The sequence below is a fragment of the Lycium ferocissimum genome, chromosome 9, assembly GCF_029784015.1.
Source record: "Lycium ferocissimum isolate CSIRO_LF1 chromosome 9, AGI_CSIRO_Lferr_CH_V1, whole genome shotgun sequence".
In the NCBI taxonomy this organism is placed as follows: domain Eukaryota; kingdom Viridiplantae; phylum Streptophyta; class Magnoliopsida; order Solanales; family Solanaceae; genus Lycium; species Lycium ferocissimum.
The window spans coordinates 35,819,468-35,834,842 of record NC_081350.1 but is presented as its reverse complement, the minus strand read 5'-3'; positions in this window follow the sequence as shown (position 1 = coordinate 35,834,842).

Sequence of the window (15,375 nt, the reverse complement as noted above, 5' to 3'; positions counted from 1 at the left end):
GGGGTTTAAGCGGGGAAAGGCGGGGCTCATTTGATGGGGAAATTTGGGGTTTGAGGGTTGTGTTTTGGTTAATTTTGGCCACCCTAAAAATCAAACATTTTTAAAAACCCTTTTTACCCCAAACCCTTTAAAAAAACAAAAACGGGGTTAAAGGGTTTTTATTAATTTTTTCCCCCCTAATATATACTGCCTTTAATTAAGATGTACTATGAGATAATCTCATTGATATTGTTAGAATTTAACGTTATAAAGAATTGGTGCGCTAGAAATTTTTAGAGGAGAGGTAGGGAAGGTTGTCAGCATTTTACAAATTGGACCAGAAATAGATAGTCATGCTAGAAGTTGCAATATTTAATTTTGATTGCAAAGCTAAGTTTCGTCAATAAATGGTGCTATTTCCGGTCTTCAGTAGTGTTACAAATTATGTTCCAATAATATCAATGCGTGGATACTAATTTTACTAATTGTCGTTGATTTTTTTTTTTTTAAAATCAAAAGTCCACCATACTGGTGTGGGGTTAGGCCTGGACCCCTACCTGTGTATTCCATACAGCATAAGTATATGGAGGAGGACATAAACCTTAGCCTCCAATACAACAAGTGACATGGTGCTAACCATGCAAAACTTAAGCTCCAACCTATGAAAGATTGTAATACTTCTCTTTTAACAACAGTCTATTGGACATACTACCATATGTAACAGAAAAGAAATTCATTAGTTTCTACCATGAACAAAAGAGAAGTTCTTTTTTTGTGCAATAATCCTAAAATTAAAAGCTCCATTGATGTCATTCTTCATGCAGTTTTTAATTCTCCGAGGGAGATTTAAATCCTGTGTGAAGAAAGTGTTCTGCTTTGAGCTCTCTCCTGTGTTAGCCAAGTAATCTGCAATGACATTTACTTCTCTAAAGTGGGTTTTTTTTTTTTTTTTTTTTTTTTAATATAACCTCTTCTTCCATTGATGAGCAAAAATGTACAACTTGAGTTTGGCATACCAAACTTGATACATGATCATTGAGATGAGACTAGAGCCGATGTCCTTTAAGAGCAACATGCTTCTGATGATGGCCTTGATTTGCCAAGGAATGCTACAAGTTCCATTGATCATACCAATAATCAGAAGGGAATCAGATTCTACTTGTACCTTGTGAAAACCATTGTCAGTACACCATTGTAGACCAATTTGAATTGCCTTGGCCTCTGCATAATTATTTGAACAATTACCAAAGTAAGCAGAGAATGCTACAATGAAGATAATAAAAGGGTGACTATCACAAAAAGAGACAACCGGCAAAAACTTATGGACAATTTGTCTCTATCTTTCCTAATCTATATCTATATTATATTAAAAGTATGAAGGGCCTTAGAAATGTTGATTGAACTTTTTGCCCTTCATTAAATGACTCCGCAATAGACAAAATAGTCATTTGCTAATTAGGTAGAAACCCTAATATTTAACACTTTAAAATCAATTAAAACTTGCCTTATTAAAAAACATTTTATTAAATCATTCCTTATTTGACATAGGTAGAAACCCTAATATTTAACACTTTGAAATCAATTAAAACTTACCTTGTATAAAATTTTCCACTGCCTATTGCTCTTCTATATATAGATTTCATTGGCATATTGCATTCTCACGTTAGTTAGTGACGGATGGTCCTAATGTCTTCTTCCTTTTTGTTTATATTTCTTCTCATTCTTATATGCGTAGGATGCTTATTCATTTATGCATATGATCAAATTAATTGAATATAAGATGCAACTTTACTTCTTTGGGTTTCGATTTAATTAGTTTTTTCTTTGTAATGTGATTTATTAAAGTGGTTAATTGTTCTTTAATGTTGCAGATGATCATGCTCTTCTTTGGTTCCTTGTTAAAGTTGGTAATTGATCTTTAATGTTGCAGATGATCATGCTCTACTTTGGTTCCTCTTTTATATTACTATCGCGGTTAATGTAATCTCTTTACCGAAAATTCATTACATTGTATTATATTTTTTCCTTTTGTAAGTCTAAAAGTTCTTCAATTATTTAATTCGCAGCACAGTGTTGTTCTTGTACAAAGATGATGTTTAGAAAGACCTGTAATCTACTTTATTTTGTGTTTATATTTTATTTTTCTTCAAAGACTTAATAATACCTCAGATAAAATTATATTAATATTTAGACCTTTACATAATAATTAAGACCTGAAATTAACTAAAGCTTTGCTCATTTAAAATTATGTAATAGAAATTTGTCTATTATGGCTGTGGAGTTTGAGTCGCAATCTAAAATTGAATTTAAGAAATATATATGTTCGTCTTTTTTACCCTTTGTAAGAACACTAATAATATATATTTTCTGCAAAAATAAAAGATAACCGTTATTTTTGGCAAATAGAAGCTGATGTAGGAGTCCTTTCTTTGTTCTAACTCTAATTATAGTATATTTTTGAAAAAATAAAGAACTTCCTTACTTTGGCAAAATAAAACCTGATGTATGAGTCCTTACTTTGTTCTAACACTAATAATATATATTTTTTGAGAAAATAAAGAACTGCCTATATTTTGGCAAACTTTTACCTTCGTTTGTATCCTAATTCGTTTATATTCAAATTCATTTCGAGAAGTATTTGACTCCTCTCCTAATTTTTTGGACAGCAATGATATTTTTCAGTTTGTACGGAATTTAAATTCCTTCATGAATCCACGGAGAAAAAGAATAAATCTAATACTTTTATAAAGAAGCTATTGTTCCACATTATTTATCATAAATTGCTTTGGGATTATTGGAAATAAATTGTGACTGTCAACGTTTTCAACAGGTATTACAATGACTCATATCTATCACTGTATTTGCTTTAATTAAATGCTCTCTGATCCATACATCTTTTGATTTTTTTTTTTCTTTTTTTGTTTGGAAAATGCAATTTTTTTTAATTATTTTCTTACCAGGGTGGAGTTGTGAGTTTTGCATTGAATTGTGATTACAGCGTGTATTTTTTATTGAACAATTTATCTGAATACACAATTATATTAAACATTACATACACGAATTTTCTTCAAATATTAAGGCAAACTCTTTGATGCCAAGCATGGATAAATCATTGAGTGTTTTCTTCTTTTTTCAACTGCTTAGTTTTCATGTGGTTGTGGTGTATCTTTAACAATGAGGTGTTGGAAGGTTTGAGTCAATTAATACATGGGTTGAAGCCTGAATGTATAATTGCTTTGATTTTACTATTATTTTTACTCTTCTAGCCTTTTCGGTTTTGGTATTTAATTTTTGTGTTAAAAGTTTGGATTGCTAATGTATGAGTAAGTTCCTACAACGAAGTATGTTGGTTAATTAATAGACATGCAAATCTCCTTTGGGTAAAACTGTTTAGGTTTTTGTTTTGCTTTTGATTCAGAACACTTTCAAATCATTAATGTATTTTTGAAGTAATAAAAACATTTTTTTGTATTTAGTTACATTTTATGTAAAATTATATATTTACATCTTTTCTTAACAATGAAGTGGCAAAAGAGAACACACTAAAATATTGTAAGTATATATTAGGTGCCCGAAATATGGTAACATGACCTATATGTGTGTCATATTTTATTATATTTTATTAAATATATTCACCTATCAAAATTAAATATATTCACCTATGAAAATCAAGATTAGAAGTCCTTTAGTGAAATATCATTGCCTTTTAAAACAACGACAATAACAACATATTCGGTGCAATCTCACAAGTGGGATCTAGGGAGGATAGTCATTAAATCTTTCACTTAAAATAACCTTCTAAGCTTTATAACATTTCACCTAATATATGAAATAAACATTTAATTAACTTTCTATAGTGTTGGACTTCTTCCATACCAGTCAAGGACTCCTTTTTCTCAGCCCACTTTCAATTCTTAGATTTAGGATTCCTTTCCCCTATCATATGATATTTTACTATCTTAACATAGTTGGATTTCGAACATATTCAAATTTATTAGGATTAGCAAACTCCACTGTAAATTAAATTTGTATATTATTGATTTTAATAGTTGCCATTAAATAGAATAAATATATAATGACAGTTACATATTTTTCTATTCAAACTTTCTGCAGATATTTTATATATTAAATTATTTTTGGAAAAATCCACTCAACATTAGTCATTTTAGACTTTACATTATCACTTATTCGTTTCTTTTCTAGGCAATTATGAATTTCTTCATTCCAAATCTCTAAGGAAGAAAAAATATTTTTCAAAACATGGACCAAAATACACACACGCACAAACACTGTGGTCCATATGTTTGGCTACCTATAACTTTTTAATCATTCTGGCCATCTAAAGTTATGAGTATTAAGAATATTCTTAAAAGCCTAGCTACAAAAAAAAATGTTTAGCACCTTAAATGAATAAAGATTTTATTTTATAAAAACTATAATTTCTTTTGTGGTTTTCCATTTTGTATGTGGGAATTTTGAAGGAAAATGCACACATCAATCATATTATTGAGAAACTTGAATTGTTAAAATGCTTATGTAATAATACAAATATGGTAGAAAACCATTTTCACAACGACGTTATACATGCAAAATAACAATAGGCCAATAAGTGTCGAAACATGTGTTGAACCTCAAGATTCAACTTTAGCCTATAAAGGATGCCATTTAAAATTCATTTAAAATGATTTTTAATATGTTTATGATATGCAACGGTAATAAATAAAGCATATTGGCAAACGATTTCAGAAATTGAGTTATTTTTGCCGCAAGGTGATTTTTGTATATGAACAATCATATGTTACGCTTGAAATAACACATATTTTTGCCATTTAAATGAATATAATGTTGCATATTCAATTGTTATGTCATATATGTATATGATCTTTTATATTAACGTGATACACATGTGCAAAACACGTACGCTAAAACTAGTGATTTTCAAAAACATCACCACTTAAAATTTCAAAATAGCCTTCCGACTTCCTAACCTAACGAAGGAAAGGGGAAAAATAGCCACTACCTTCATCCCAATTCATTTCGTTACAAATTTGGCAAAGGTTTTATTGTAGGCAGACAGAATATGAAAACAAATTATTTGTATTATAAGGTTACTTAATACTTATCGTAGTTTATTAAAGTAATATTTATTCGAGTATTGGAAAGTTTTCATTTATTTTTTAAATTTTGTGTCAGTCAAATTACGAAGGAAATGAGATCGTTTCAGATCTCTTATGAGTAAAAATAAAGATCTCTTGTAAAAAGGACATAAAAGTAAAAACATTTTGTAAGTAGTCTACGAAACCATTTCAGACATACTTATGAAAGGCAATTTGATAATCCAGCAAGATGCAGCCCAGGGGTCGGAAAGAGCTATGTCATATAAGATTATTTATTTGGATTAACATACTCCTGTCAAAAAAATGTGAAACAAATGTGATAAGCTTGCACTAGTCTCTTAATAAGATGCATTAATAAAATACCACTACTTATTTGATCCAAACTGTTACATCTTAATATGTTTTTTTAGTTTCCATCTAATGCCCGATATCAGTTATAGGGCATTGACTAATTCGAACATGTCATGTAAGACTCATTATAGAAAAAAACATTAGCTATCAAGATTCTTTCCATTCTAAGAATTCAATGCCGAGACCTCTAGTTAGAGTTCAAAAGATTCTATCAATCCGACCAAAACCATTAATGATTATACATCTTAAAACACTTACCATCAAACATGCACTAGTAAACGAGTCAACATATAATGTACAAATAGCGTATACGCTCCCACCCCACTCCCAAAAAGAAAAATGCATAAAAGTAAACGTGTTCCCACTCCTTCTCTTCTATTCCTTCTCAAACACTTAGGAGCCGTTTGGACATGATTTCATCTCAGGAGATGAAATCATGAGATGAAATCGTGAGATGAAATCATATTTGGACATGTAATTTGGATTTCTTAAGTTGCAGTTTTTTTTTTAATAAATATAAAAACCCCACAAGTTGTGAAACCATCAAAAATTTCCCAATTCTTATACAATTTTACCAAATGAGTAAATCATAGTTCATAATAAAATTAATACGCTACTAGAAGGCCTTTCTAAAAAATATAACATCAATTGATCAAACTTTAGTTCAATAAAAAGGAAAATTTAACATGAATAGTAATGTAACTACTCTTTAATATAATCCTCCCACATGGTAAACATAATGGGTAAATATATTTTACCAACTTGCAGATTAATATTTAATACAAATGATTGGTAAACATGATTAGTAAATATATCTACCAACTTATGGGTCTTTTTTTTACAAAATATAAACGTATGGGTCAAATTTTATATTTATATTTTTTGAAATCATGATTTCAAATCCAAATCATGCCTTGTTGGATGATTTGGAATTTCAGCTCATGAGATGAAATCAGAGATGAAATCGCATGTCCAAACGCTAATTCCATCTCATGATTTGAAATCGCATGTCCAAACGCCTACTTATATTTTCAAACAACAACTTCATATTTTCAGGACCATTTGCAAAAAGGAAAATGACAAACAATATTTAAGACTCTATATTACAGCTTGAAACATAAGTATATTTTTTTTATTTACAAAACATACTAAACTTAATTACAAAACATAAAATTTGCAAAAATAAAAAACCCACCCTTCTTGTTTCCCACTTTTTTCGTTTCACTATCTAATAGATCCCCCCACCCTACCCCTTTTTCCAATTCTTTGTTTCATACACATCTTAAAATATTTAATTTGTTTCCACAATGTTCCCCACCATTTCTCCTATTTTATTCTCCATATCATCTAGTCTCCATCCCACCCCAATGAAATGACTTTTTCCTATTCTTTGTTTCTTACATCCAATCCTTCCCTTAAAACTCTTATAATGGGCCATGTGAATTTTTCTCTATCGGTTCGTAAAGGATCAATGATCCGTGTTCTTCAATACATGTCTCGTGAGAATTTGGTGAGAATTTCGCGAAAAAGTATATTCCTATCTTTTGTAATTTGACAAAATTGTGAAATTGGTATTTTTTTTTTACCGGTTCCGTTTCTTCAACTAGTGTGAAGCGGCAAAACATAATTTGTGCTAAATAAAGAATTGGAAAAAATGGATCTTTATGATACGGAGAATAGGGAAAAGGGGGGTCTAAACGACCGTGAACAGATTCAAATTTGTATTAAAATTGTATGATAATTGTTCACCAGTTTATATGAAAATTTTATATTAAGTTTTCTACGTTGTTGTTGTTGTATTAAATTCGTATGAATATTGTATGAATGTTGAATACAATGTTATTATAGTTGTTTAAATTTCCAAAAAGCTAACATGAACTTTATATAAATTACACAGGTATATACATATTTCATACTGTTTTCATATAGTTTTCATATAAAAACAAATGTGAGAATTCTAAGGCTTGAGTGAGATATACATATTTGATATAATTTTCATACACAAAATTTTGAGCGGAACTTTTAAGCCTTAAGCGAGATATACATATTTCATACATAAAGTTTTGAGCATAATTTTAAAGCCTTGAGCGAGATATACACATTTCATACAGTTTTTATACACAAAAAATTGAGCGAAGATTTTAAGCCTTGAGGGAAAAATTTCGTAGATGTTTTGTAAGAAATCTATAGTTATATTTTGTAAACTGAAAAATATCGTTATATTTTGTAAATATATCCTATTCCTACGTATATATATATGTTATTCTCCCTTGCAAAAATCCTTCTCTTTAGCTTCCCGCTACTTTTCCTCTCTTTCTTTCTAAAAAGAAATCTAAAGCCCATGTAAGTTATTAGATATTTGATTCTACTGCTCCCTTTCACTCTCTAAAAGTTTCTAAACAATTAGGTTATAATATGTTGACATGACATCTTAATATATTTAATTTAGTCGACATGTTGGATTACTCACAAATTTTATCGGATTGTTATACTTTCTAGTTATTTTTTATTTAATTTCTCCTAGTCTCATTTAATGAAATGATATACCTAGCTTACAAAAAATGCTCAATTTATCGCAACAGTTGAATCTACCTATTGGTTGTAAGTTTGTAACGTCCAAACGGAGTTAAGAAAAACTGGAATAGTACTTTTAGCTCCTTCAATTATTGGTAAATTTTAAATTTTGGTTCTTTTTTTACCTGAATAAGCATAATTGACCTTCAATTATTTAAAATATGAACTTTTGATCCTTTTCCTTGTGAACATTTACAAATATTCAAAATTATTTAACCATTTCACCATTTAATTACTCACGTGTTATTTTAAAATTGTACTATTACTTCATATTTGAGAGTTAATATACTTCTGAAAATATTTAAATTATAATATATTTTCTTACATAAAGGGACCAAAAGAGTACAATAACAATAATATACCCAGTTTAATCCCACAAGTGGGGTTTGGAGAGGGTAAAATGTAGGCATACTTTATCTCTACCTTTACTGTTTCTGATAGACCCTCGACTCAATAAAAAAAAGGTAATCGATGCAAGAATGTAAGAAAGAAAAGGAGACAACGAAATAGCAAATATACATAACAAATGTAGTAACATAATCAATACACATTAGCAAAACGAAAACTACACGACTACCTAAATCATACTACTAAAAGTACGATAACACTCTGTTACCTACTAACCATTCACCTCTATACCTTTCTATCCAAGATCGTGTCCTCCATACCTTCCTATCCAAAAGCGTAAATTTTTATTAGGCAAAATACATCAAATGACCCCTAAACTATACCCAAAATGTCAATATCACACTCAAACTATACATGTGACCTATTATGTAACACCTCGTACTCTCATACTAAACTATATCAGTAACATCCCGTAAGTTCGAGTTAGGTCCCAATGGGTAATATTGGTATTATAATGACATGTTAGTTATATGAATCCCTTCGGGATGATTTCGGGCGATAGATAGTCGTTTTGAAGTCAAACCAAAAAGTGAAATCCTTAAGGCCTTCTAAATCTGTCTAAATCTGAGACAATCTTCATTCATTGCCAGTTTTAAAGAATGTGCTTTAGTAATTTGAGAAAAATTCCTTCTTAAAAGTTGTATATAATTGAAATACCTTTCCAACGGTATATTGCGGAGATCAAACGGACATCCGTACAAAGAGTTATAGCCATTTTACTGAAGGTGGCAGAGCTGAATCTTCATTCATGGCCAGTTTTCGAGAATGTGCGTTAGTAATTTGAGAAAACTTCCTTCTTGAAAGTTATAGATAATTGAAATAAATTTCCAACGGTATATTGTGAAGATCAAACGGACATCCATACAAAGAGTTATAGCCATTTTTCAAGGGTGGCGATCCTTTCAAAGAGTTATTGTGTCAAAATAGTTTAAAAGCCTTAATTAAAGTTAAGAGTCGCCACTAATTATTTTCGGTGAATTAGGACACCTAAAGTTAATTAAAGTAATTATCTAAAGTTGATTTGTTTTAAAGTCTATGAAACGAAATATAGGTAAGGGTTCAATTAGTCTAAAGAAAAAGGTATTAATCATTTGGATTAAGATAGTAGAACAATGTCCATTAGGGACGTCGATTTCCCTATTTTAGTGTTATAGAATAAAATAACTTGTTGATAAAATAGTTTACAACATATAATAGTTTGGTAATTTTTGAAATGTGTTAATTAAAGTTAAAAGTCAAAACAAACTTAAACTATGCCACCTAATTATTTTCGGACTGAATTAGGACACCTAAAGTGTAATATTAAAGTAATTATCTAAAGTTGATTTGTTTTAAAGTCTATGATGTTGAGTTTAAAAGATTTAATTATTCTTCAATTGATTTTTATTTCTCCACTTTTCCAAAATTTAAAAAAACTAAGGGTTCAATATAGTCTAAAGAGAAGGTATTAGGCACCCTTTAAGACCCATTAACAATGGTTAACCGAATTACAATTAATTAGGCTAAGTATAAATATAGTGTTATAGAAAGAAAATAACTTTATAAGTGTTGTTAAAGTTATAAATATAATAATGTTATTTAAAATAAGGCTTGTAGAAAATATAATAGTTTGTATAAAAGAAGAATTTTAACGGCTATTTTGAAATGTGATTTATAAAAGTTATTAAAGTTTTGAAGAGAGAATATAGTGATGATAAAAAAAAAATACTTGTAAATATTGTTAATGTTCAAATGGAAATACAATAATGTTATTTGAAAGAAGATTTGTAAAAAAAAAGGAATAATCGGTATAAAAGAGTTTAGTTATAAATAAACTGAAGAAGATCCAAAATGATGCAATATTTTATAAATATTAAAAAATAGATTACATGGATTAATAAATTAAAACAGGGGTTTATCAAGTTAATTTTGATAAATGTCCAAAGGTTTTATAGAAAGAATATTAGGTCGATATAAACTGTACAAAAGTTGTTTTAACGTAGACGTATTTCAGACGTTGAAAAGGAGTTAAAACAGAATTGTTATCCATGAAAAGTAGTTCATTTTCCTTATTTCTCAAAATAAGTTAACTTAGTGTAAAATCTATGACGTTTCCAATTCCTAAAATAATAAAAATGAATCTTGGTTCTTTTAGCTCAAAATGTGTAGTCATGCCATTTTGAAAATCCATTATAAATATTATAGACTATGAATCATTTCAACATAAAAAGGGGAATGAAATCTATGGGATTAATTGTTGGTTCCTTTTCTAAATTAACTACCCATCATATTAACTTACTAGTTCCGCTATAGTCTACCTTAATCTAAGCAAATAAAACAAGCAAAGAGTTAGTCATGTAATTACAAGTTAAATGCACAAAGTAAAATGAAATAAGGGAGGAGATGATTTAAAGGGCTCAGCCCATTGTGAAGCTGCTACTGTTCACCGCCACTGTTATGGGCCTCAGCCCAGAAATTCTTTTTTTTTTAAAAGCTGTTGTGGACTCTTTCTGTTATTGGGCTTGGCCCAGACTTTGTTTTCCATTTCTTGCTGCGGATAGCTGGTGGGGGCTGACTCGGGAGAGGTGTTTCGTTGGGCTTCGGCCCAACGTCGAATGCGGGAGATGACAAGTCGCTTGGACTCGTATGCGCGATGTCATGCATAAAGAAAAGGAGATAGATTAGTGTATAATCAGAAAATAAGGTTAAACACACAAAATATGAACTCAAAGTAGGCCAGTAGGTTATTGCTTCAGTTAACCATGGTACATGCCTTGTGTATTTGAAATTTTACATACATTACTTTAAGGTAGTGTAAAACATATTCCAACTTGAACAATACTCAAACATAAAATCCAAAGATTAATCCCACAAAACTCTTTGAGTTATGGCATTTTAAATATCTGCATAACGTAAACTTCTGGAGCAAACAAAATCAAACTAAAAGCAACAATGAATTTCAGTGAAGACTAATCTCATCACGGCTGATGTTTTAAAGTAGTTGTGTACATCACAGGGGACAGAAGCCAGTAACATGTTTAACTCAAAGCATAACAATCAATAGATGGAGCCACGGTTTGGACTCATGTTCAGTAGCCACCAGTAACGTGACAGCAATGTATGAACACAACAAACCACGGCAAAGTTTCACACATGAATGAGTAACAGCGAACCAATCAGGATACATGCAGCAACATGGCCCAAAGCAGCATATTTTAGCTCAAAAGAAGGCAGAAAAATAGCTTAAACAGTGTGGACTCAAACCAATAATCTCAGTTTTATTCACCCACGAACATGCAGCATACTTGTATACGCATAAGAGTAATTTAAGCTCTCGCAAATGTGATTTTCAGAACGGAGTAATCTCAGTCATGGCCAACAAGAATTCGTAGGCATTGTTTTACGAAAATAGAGTTATATATCACAATTCGTCGCAGCATTCAAACAAGAACAAGATAAACCATGAAAAACATTGAAACATTATCTCTAGCATTAAGGGAGCATATAGCCTTACTGGACAGAAACAACCTAAGTAACACACAAATAACACATAAATGATTAAACTAAATTAACAGGTAGTTATGCTAACGCTACTACTAATCAACAGCAACAAAAACAGGGTAAAGTAAACATGTCTGTATAGGCGGATAGTTAAACTAAATTAACTAAGCATGTATAAACTATTAGCTATCACAAACGTATGAATAACCTATTAATACATAGCTAAACTAAGCTAATGAACACACAAACAAATCAGAAAATAAAGAAAACGGCTAAAAGGTAGGACGACTACTAACAAGTTATCCTGTTTTATTCAACTTATCGTTCAGCCAAAGTAGAATCAAATCGTTAGGTACACCAAACAAGACATATTAAAACTCGAGAGGGTTTGACAAGGAAATTTAAACCTTAACCTAGTTAGTCTAGGTTCTAAACAAATATGTAAGAAAAGGACATGAAAGGGAAACTTATACTAATATGACGAACATATTCTCATGGACTCGACGAGAGATACGAGTGATAAAATTGATAAATAACTTAATCGCGAACAGATCAGATACCATAATCTAAATGTCGTCGACTGCCTAAATTAAGCTATTAAGTACAGATCTGTGTCTTGTGGTCAAATATCATCATTAACCAGTAAGCAGACATTTAATTCTCTACGATATCTAATATGAAAAAAAAATCTACAGAAAATCGACAATCTCAACAAACATAACAGAACACGAATACATCAAAAATCTTAGATTCGAAGCAAAAGACAATGCACTGACCTTTTGTTGGTGCAGTGAACTGGGATGGCGGCGTCGAATCTACTCTCTCGTTATGAGTGGACTTAGGTACCGAATCAAACGAGCTCTGAACCCTTTTCGAACGAATTGAAGTACTAGCCGAGATTAAAAGTGAATAGAAGGGCCTTAAAGTTAAATATACAGATGTTGTGTTTTATGTGAAGGTATTTCTAGTGTCAACAACCACCAAAAAAACCCCTTCGGCTGAAGTGTTAAGGATGTATATATAGATGTCAAAAATTAGGGTTTTGGATCTGAAATTTCGAGCGGGATTTGAAGTGAAAATAACCGTTTGAAAACCCGAATCAAATCTTTAAAGTTGATCCTCTTTTCAGAAATTTCAGAAGTATTTTTTGTCCTTTACGTTGACCACATCGTTGAAGAGAACGAAGGGGATATTGCACGAAAATAGGGTAAGCAAAGTCTGTGAGGGTGGAAAGGGATTTGTTTTGTTTGCTGGAAATGGAGAGAGATGCAGAAGATGACGAGGAGAGGAGAGAGAGTAGAGAGCGTAGAGAGAGAGAGAGAGTATGCGAAAGGGAAAACTGTGCGTATTGCACGAAAGTGGAGGGTTTGGATCTGTGGTGTTGAAAGGGTGGTTGTAACGCAGCTGAAAATGGGTGAGGGAGACGGAGGAGAGAGGCGAGAAAGAGAAGGGGAGGCGGCTGAGAGGAGAAAGAGAGAGAGATTATTGTTCATTAGGTTTTAGGGGTGAAGAGGAGGGGTTGGGCCGGGTAGCTTAGGATTGTGGGCTGGACCGGGTATAAGGGAAATGGGGCTGGTCTGTTGGGCTGTTAATAATTCGTTTGGGCTTTATTTTTGGCCGAAAATTGTGGCTTTTCTCCTTCAATCTTAATTCTTTCTTGGGCTTTTAATTTAATATCTAGTACAATGTATATTATGTGAAGGTAAATAGTAATTAGTAGAAATTAAAGGATTTAATAAAGTAAGATTAATTGTAACGAGTGCAAAATCCGAAAATGAAACGATGATGAGCTTAAAAGATTTGTGATAAAGTAACGAAAGTAATGCTGATAGTAGCATAGTGAAAATGAAAGTAATGATATTAATAGCAGTAAAAAATAAAAATAGTGGCGAAAATAAAATATTTAGATTTAATTAATTTAAAAGCCCAAGGAAATAAATTTGAATAAAGGAGGGACAAAATTGGGTGTCAACACGCCCAAGGAGTATTGGACGTACTTTCAAGTACGGGCCGTACATCCTAGGACGTACATTGCCCGTTTTTGGCAGAAAAATCATTTAGAATGGGTAGGGTCTTGTTTTGTTCCCATTTTTCATTCTCCCAAACCCTAAGGGCGAAATTCTTCTCTCCCAAACTCAAGATACTCTCAAGGTAAGCCATTCTAAGTCATTCCAAGTTAATTCTAACATGTACCCATGATTACTAATCAAGAATTCATCATTCCTAACCTAGGGTTTTCAAGAAAACCCACATAAAGATCAAGATTCTAGCTTTTGGAGTTCTTCTTCAAAATTCAAGTCTTTAATTCAAGTTTTGGAGCGATTGAGGTATGTAGAACTTCTATTCACGTGTGGGAATCTCTACGTTCTTCCCCACGCTCCGTTTCTTGATATCCATGAAGTTCAAATCCTAGGGCATTAAACCCAACATATTGGTAGCCCGTATTTATGTATTTATGAACATGAATTTTGTATCTATATTCGTTATTGTATTCCTAATCTTCCATTACGGTTATTAGGAACCCTAGCTTAATCCATGAATCATGAATTCTTCCTCATGTGTTCTCATTATGTTTATATGAAGCTTTATGATTTTATCTAGCAAGTTACAAGCATGTTTTCAAGTTATTATTATTATTATTATTATTATTATTATTATTATTATTATTATTATTATTATTATTATTCATGAATCAAGAACATGTTTGCAAGACTATGACAAGTATCTCATGAAACCATGATCTCACAAGCTATCATGATAATTCATATATTTTGGGATTTGCTTAGTTAACCAAGAAGGCTCAGTAAAGCCTGAAACTACGTAGCCACCGTAGGATAAGGGTTGTCGACAAGAGGCAACACGCTTCATTATGCGGTTGATCCTTACATGCTTATTACTATTTGAATCTCATATCCCTGGCAAGATGTGAGTGTTCTGCTGGTAGGACGCAAGTAGCAGATCATGTTGTCGGTTATACTATAGCATTCCCCACGTTACAAGCAGTTATATATACATGTATTTCCATTGGTTTGCTATTTTTAAACTTTACTCATGCTCATGTTCAGGTTATATTCAGTTTCAGTTCATGTCCTATACCTATATTGTGCCATGTTCTTCATTTCAGTAGGTTTTACATACTAGTACTATTCACCATGTACTAACGTCCCTTTTTGCTCGGGGGCCTGCACTTCACAAGTGCGATACCAATTTTCGGAGCATACACACACGTAGTAGGATCACCTCGATTATCGGCTTATGGTGAGCCCCACATCTCTCGGGGTTCAACATGGAGTCTGCACTAGTAATCAGTTTATGGTAGTCCAGGGCCATGTCCTGGCAGTTAGTATTCAGATATGTTTTAGAGGTTTCATAGACAGATGTTAGTACACGGAGTCAATTGTGCTTTTATGTTTGCAGACTATTACGTTTTCATGATATGTCATGCTATGAGATTACTTCAAGACTT